Here is a 7,363-nt window from a genome sequence, read left to right as displayed (position 1 = left end):
TTTAATTTTGAAATGAAAAGGAGTTTATACAAGTTATTTATTAAGTTACTACTTTAACATTTATCTCATAAATGATATGTGAGTATCTTTTCTTACCATTTTCCGAGACAAAAAGGTTTGCGATACAAGTCGTTGTTTTGGACGTCGAAGTTCCATTGCACATTCAAAAATATAGTTTGTATCTAGCCAAAAAATTATTCGATGTAAAAGAAGTCATCCATCCACATGTGGTACAATATAAATAAATAAATATATATATATATATATATATTATTTTTTATTTTAAGGTTAAATATGTTATTAGTCCATAAATTTGAAGCGAAATTGGAATTTATACTTATCTTAAACTTTAAAACATTTGGGTCCTCAAACTTTAAAAATGAATGAATATAGTCTTTTTAACCTAATGACATTAATTTTTTTGGACTTGTTAAACAATGTTCACAACTGAAATTTGAGCTTAAATGTGTCAAAACGATGCAAACAACTCAAATGCCAACCTAAATCGAGTTTGACAAAAAAATTTAATGCAATTGGGTTAGAACCAATGTAGTTTGTAATTCAACTAACCTAGATTATGTTTTCTCTTGTTATAAACATAAATCATTTTATAAATACATGATCTATAATCATAAATAGTAGGTTAAAATATTTTTTTTGTCCAAATTTTTGTCAAGTTTTGTCAAATAAGTCATAATTTTATTTTTGTGATCAAATATGTCTCAATTTTTGTCAATTTTTTTCAATTGAGTCTTTTTTTACTAACACTGTTTAAATCATTAACGGTCATAAACAATGACTGTCACGTGTTACTTCGTGGTTTTTTTAATTCTTTTAAATTTTTTTAAAATTTTTTAGATTTTTTTTAATTTTTTTAATTTTTTTTAATTTTTTTAAATTTATTTGAAATGTCCACGTGTCAACCCATTAGCGTTTCACGTGTCAAAGTCAATTTTCTATATTGAATTTAGTCCCTTAGAGGTTGGAATAAATTGATTGACTTGGTGCTAACCAAATAGGGTTTTTGTCAAATGTACAAAGGAGTTTAGGAAGTATGTGAGAGCCACGCATCACATAAACATGCTTATTGTATGTTTATATTTGGATGTTTTGATCATCACAGGAAATGACAAAGCCAAGATTGAAGTTTTTAAAGGGAAGATGAAGTCTGAATTTAAGATGACAGACTTAGGCTCCCTAAACTACTTCCTTAGGCCGGAGTTTATGCACACTCGCAAGGGAGTATTATTACACCGTAAGAAGTATGCATGTGAGATTCTAAAAGGTTTAAAATGGATGATCATATTTAAGTTTTGGATTGGGTTTGATAAGTAGGTTTATGCATGACCCTAGAGTTCCTCATGTGCCTGCTGCAAAGCACATTTTGATTTACTTAAAGGGTACTACAAAATATGGGAATTTTTTCCTAAGACAACTAGACAGAATGAAGCAATTTTGGAGACTTATTCTGGTTTAGATTGGTGTAGAGACAGGATGGAGAGAAGAAGCACTTTTGGGTATCTGTTTAGGTACTACAAAATATGGGATTTTTTTCCTAAGGCAATTGGACAAAATGAAGCAATTTTGGAGGCTAATTCAAATTCAGATTGGTGTAGAGACAGGGTGGAGAGAGGAAGCACTTTTTGTTATCTATTTAGGTACCTTAATGCACCAATTTCATGGTACGCTAAGAGACAAAAGGTTGTAGCCCATTCATCATGTGAGGTACAATACATAGTTGCATTTGAGACAACTTGTTAGAGTCTTTGGTTGGAGGTTCTACATGGCAAATAAACTCGTCTCCGTGGGTATTGTCCGAACTCGTCCCCGTTTTGACGGGGAATCCCCGCATTGACTGGGTATGAGTATGGAGAATCCCCAGTTTTTTTAATTGGGTATGGGGATGGGGATGGGGATGGGGATGGGGATGAGGATGGAGATGTACATATCCCCGCCATAATACATGTCCTCGTCATATCTACATCCTCGTTTAAATTATTAAAATATTCACAATTAATTAAGTAACCATATATATATATATATTCTATTTTTTTTTCTTTTAATTATTTGGTTTGTTATGAAACTCATTTACATCTCCAATATATTTTTTATCTTATCATAATCTTTATGTAATTATGTTAGAATGATGTATGTCAATTAAAAAAAAAATATTTCTAACATTTAAATATTTCTATTATTTTTTAATATTTTTTAATATTTTATTTATTGTATATTTTCCTTTCACATGAGAATGTTTAATACTCTCAATTTAAGTGTTTAATAACATAAACCTTTCATTTACCAGGTAAATATAAAAAAAAATTACTTATTATTATTATTATTATTATTATTATTATTATTATTATTATTATTATTATTAGTTTTTGTTTCATTTGAAAAACCTTTTTGTTTTGCTAAAATAATTTTTGTTATTTCTTAACCATTGAGTATATATGTTGATATTTGAAAAGTTTTCTTAGATCTCTAAGATTTTCATCTTATCATACCCTTAATTATACATTTGTTTTCTTTTGTGTAATTCCTTTCAATAGTCTCCAAATTGTTTATAAGACACACATTTATTAATTTTTTAATATTTTTATTTTTTTGTTTATTTTCATCATGTAGAATACTATTTCGATATATTTAATCCAATTATTTTTTATTTTCTAAATTATTGCAATCATACTTTAATTTTTTCACTGTAATTGTATACATAATTTTTATTTACTACAATATAAAAATTTAATGTAATTGCCATGATTTTTTTTTCACCATCCAACATATATTGAAGTTCAAAAGATACAAGATCTATGTTAAAATTTTATTATTATGTTTATTATTTGTTCTTTGTGTCATTTTGATCAAGTGATGTATTATAACTTTTATTAGTGTATAAAAAAGAGATTCATTATAATTTAAAAAATTGAAGTAAACAAAAATTTAAAATATATTTTAATTTCAATATTTTTTTCCTTTTATATTTTTTAAAATAGTTTTTAATTTTATCAACTAGATTTCGTTAATGTTTGCAAATTTAATAAATATTTTGGTTCTCATGAAATTTTATTTGGTATTCTAATCTAAAATGTAAACAATTATAATTTATTTCAAAGTATTTGATATCGAAGAAACAATCATCCTCTTGATATTGAATATTTGATACTATTATGTTTGCTTTACTGTAATTTTTTATCATTTTATAAAAATTAATTAAAATGAATATTAAAGTATTAAGAAAACGGGTATGGGTATGAGTACGAGATTATACTCGTTACCCGATAGGGATGGGATGGACAAAAGTTTGATACCCGTTGAATTTGAGTATGAGGATGAAGATGAATATTTTTTTTACGAAGATAAGTATGGAATAGCGAAACTCGTCCTCGCCTTATCCGTTGCCACCCGTAGTACTAGAGGAATTAAAATTGGTTTATAAGAAACCACTTCAGTTGCATATTGACAACAAATTTGGCATCAATTTATCAAAGAATCCTATTCTACATAACTACATAGGAGAAGCAACCACATTGATACGAAGTTTCATTTCTCCGAGATCAAGTGTGCAAAGAAAGTTAAACCTAGTCTATTGCTGCACCGAAAAACAAATAACAGACACTTTCACCAAGCCACTGAAGCAAACTCGGTTTAAGAAACTCAAGGATCAATTTGGGATGACGAGCTTAGGGTTATTGGATTAAACAGAGGTGTTGTAGTTTGTAATAACTAACCTAGGTTATGTTTTCTGAATTTTGCTTTACTTTAATGTGGAGAGAGAAAGACATAATTGTCTTTGTGTGCAGTGGATAAAGAGGAAGCATGTTACGAAGCTCAAACAGAACGATTATATCCATTATTTTTTATGTTTGAGGACCAAAATATATAAAAATTTAAAACAAAGATGAATTACAATTTTGCGTCCAAGTTTAAGAATTAAAGACGTATTTTACCTTTTATTTTATGAAGACAAATCACAACAAAAATTTGTGTAAATTGTAACGTTTATTTTTGTATATTACAATGTTTTCAAACATTATTATTTACTAGTGTGACGGTTTTCGAAAATGCCATTAATGGATGATGAACATTGTATTCCCATAAATTTTAACTTAAGAGAAAGGAGAGAACGAATGGGTGCATGAAATTGAGAAAAATGAAAAATTACAAAAGATATAGAAATTAAAAAGAGATGGAATATGTAAAAGAGAGAATACCAAAATAAAAAATAAAAAAGAAATAAAAAATTAGTTGCTTGAAAAAAATAATTATTATTATAAAATGACAATTTAAAAATGTCACATTCTTTTATTATTTGTGTGACATTTATAACAATAAAAAAGATTTCTCTTTTTTATCCATATTTCATAATATCCGTTTTACCTTTAATTATTTTAATAATTAATTATTTTATAAATAATTTACTTTAATTATTTTTCTAAAATTCTTTTTTGTTTTAATCATTATTTAAATATTCTTTTTACGTATTTTTTTTTAAATTTTATATTTAATAACTATTTTAAAAATTATATATTTGTTATTAATCTTAATTTAAACTTTTTAAAAATTAAAAAGTGTAAACACACATGCACGACAACGTATATGTATTTGCTAGTTTGACATAACAACAAATAAAAATAAAAATGTCTTGGAAGTTATCAAACTGTATTATATTATAAATTACGATATTTTTTAAGAATCGTCGTACCAAAACAAGTCACCACATACATTTTTTTGGTGAATATAAATTATTTTTACGGTGATTAATCAAATAATAAATTAGATTCATCATGCTCATACTAACATATTATTTCAATATGCCCCAACTTTGTTTTTTCTCACTAATCTCAAATTACAATTTAAACTCGACAGACGTATTATTAATCATTTTCTTTTTAATTTATAATATAAATAAAATTATTTTCTTTAATTTTTACTTTTATATATATATATATATATTAAGGTGATGTATATCATTGCTCCTAATAAGTCATTAAATATTACATTTATATTTAATTCACACTTAATTAACAAACATGGGTTTTGACTTTTTTTAATGCATTACAAGAAAATATTTAAATAATAACTAATTTTAGTGACAAAAAATAATTTGTTAAAAAATTTTTTGAATAATGACCAATTTTAGTGACAAAAAATAATTTGTCGTTATAGTACTCAATTTAAATATTAAATTATAAACTAAAAATTATTATTAATTAAAATAATTTTAAAATTTTATAATTTGTCTTTATATTGGTACTAACATTAACTGCTAAAATTTTGACTATGAAAGAAAATGGTCTCTAAATGAGTCTCTAAAAATATTTTTTGTCACCAAAATTTGATCATTATTTAAAAGTTTTTCTGTAATAATGTCTAATTATTTTTCTTTTATTATTTATGTATTAGTTACTGCTATGAAAAAATAATTAATTAACAAAACTACAAAGCATTCTAGAAGGCATAAGTTAACACAATTAGTACCTAAAATGACATATTTATTATTTTTTGTCTTTTGTGTGAAACTCTTTCCACCATTTGAGTATATATACATGAATAATTGTGGTTGAATAACATGTTCAATGAACACCATGGTGGCTTCAAGATGTTTCATTGTCAAAATGACATTCTTGTTAACCCTTTTCATTATGACTTCAGGTTATTAATGATGCTTTTTTCACTCTGTTTAGTTTCTAAATTCAGAAAGTCTTTCTCATTTACATTACACATTTGATTTCTTACTAGTAAATCAAATCTTTCTCGTAGTGTTTTTGGAGAATTGGGATTATTGTTTTATTTGAAAAATTGAGTTGCCATTATTCTTAATTAGATTTTTGTGATACAGATTTGTGCATGATGAAGACGGAAGCAAAAGAATCCATTGATCAATTTTCATGTGATAATGATAAAGGGTGCCCACCGTACAAACCACCACCACACCAACCACCACCTCCACCACCACACCACTGCCCACCACAACAACCACCACCTTCACCACCACACAAACCACCACCTCCACCACCATGCCACTGCCCACCACCTCAACCACCACCTCCACCACCACACCACTGCCCACCAACCCAACCACCTCCTTCACCACCTCCACCACCACACCATTGCCCACCACACCACCACCACCATCCACACCACCCACACCACCCATCGCCACCACCACACCAGGCACCGCCTCCACCACAACACAAAGCCCCACCTCCACCTTGCTGAGTCATCTTTTTCTTCGGATGCAATTCATATGTATTCTTAGTTCTTATAATAAAAGATGATTATTTTTTTTTCAATTTTAATTTTGATATGCAAAGGAATTTATACAAGTTATTTATTAAGTTACTACTTTGACATTTATCTCATAAATGATATGTGAGCATCTTGTCTTACCATTTTCCGAGACAAATTGGTTACAAAACTAAAATAATTAAAAGGAGAATGCTAACGAGTGGTTAATCGTTAGGAATTCAAGTGTGAGTCTAAGTCTCATATTGATTTGACCAGAAATGAGAGAGTAGAGCATTATATAAGAATAAAGACTCATTGACCCATAAATCTATTGTCTTAAAGTTTTGGGTTGAGAGTGGTGTCAATGCCTTCTATGGTTGGGCTCATGTCTCATTGGTGTTGTATCTCTCCAGTGATACCCTCTATAAAACCTAACATTAATGAATAATTAATGTGCATTAGTTTTATTATTTTTACATTAAAAACTGAAATAATTAAGTCATTAATTAAAATAATATAAAGGCACATAAAAAAGTTTATAAAGACAAAATTGTCCTTCAAAATTTTAAGATACAAAATAAATAATTTGAAAATTTTAAAGTCTCTACTAAAATTTTGGGTAATTAATTTTTTTATATTGCTAAATTTATGTATTTGTAATTAATAATTTCAGATATTAAAATATTGTTTTTTTATATAATGATTTGTGGAGTTAACAAAGATGTTGCAAAAGGTTATTAAGTTAACTATAAACTTTTACCAGATTCAATACATATTAATTATCATCATTAACAGTGTGCAATTAATTGCTCTCTACTTTTTAATTTAAATAAATATACTAAGGTATTGCTAACTAGTGTCATAATAAATTGTAATATTAAATGAAATTTGACCTAATAACTTTTAATGTAGTTTTATTAGAGGACAAAAATGTCTATTAGTATTGTACAATTATATTTAATATTTTATTTAATGCTCACCAATCAAAGTTTAAATACCTTTAAAAAAATAAAATAACCATAAAAAGTTTAAATTAACAGAAAAACCAACAAAAAATAGTTAAACATCTAAAAAGTTTAGAAAAAAATAATAATAATTAAAGTATCAATTTGATACTTCATTGCATTTCCTT

At 26.7% G+C, this 7,363-nt stretch overlaps 1 long non-coding RNA gene across 1 annotated transcript; it reads left to right on the top strand.

Annotated features, from left to right (window-relative positions):
* The first annotated feature begins 5,521 nt into the window (after positions 1-5,521).
* On the top strand, positions 5,522-6,296 carry LOC114165252 (uncharacterized). Its single transcript, XR_014984650.1, has 2 exons — positions 5,522-5,655; positions 5,843-6,296. It is a non-coding gene; the product is annotated as an uncharacterized LOC114165252 (long non-coding RNA).
* Positions 6,297-7,363: the final 1,067 nt, after the last annotated feature.

This window comes from Vigna unguiculata, chromosome 1, assembly GCF_037176805.1.
Source record: "Vigna unguiculata cultivar grain cowpea cultivar isolate G323 ecotype 2 chromosome 1, ASM3717680v1, whole genome shotgun sequence".
NCBI lineage: Eukaryota > Viridiplantae > Streptophyta > Magnoliopsida > Fabales > Fabaceae > Vigna > Vigna unguiculata.
Note: the sequence above shows the minus strand (reverse complement) of the source record. Positions and strands in the feature narration are given on the sequence as shown.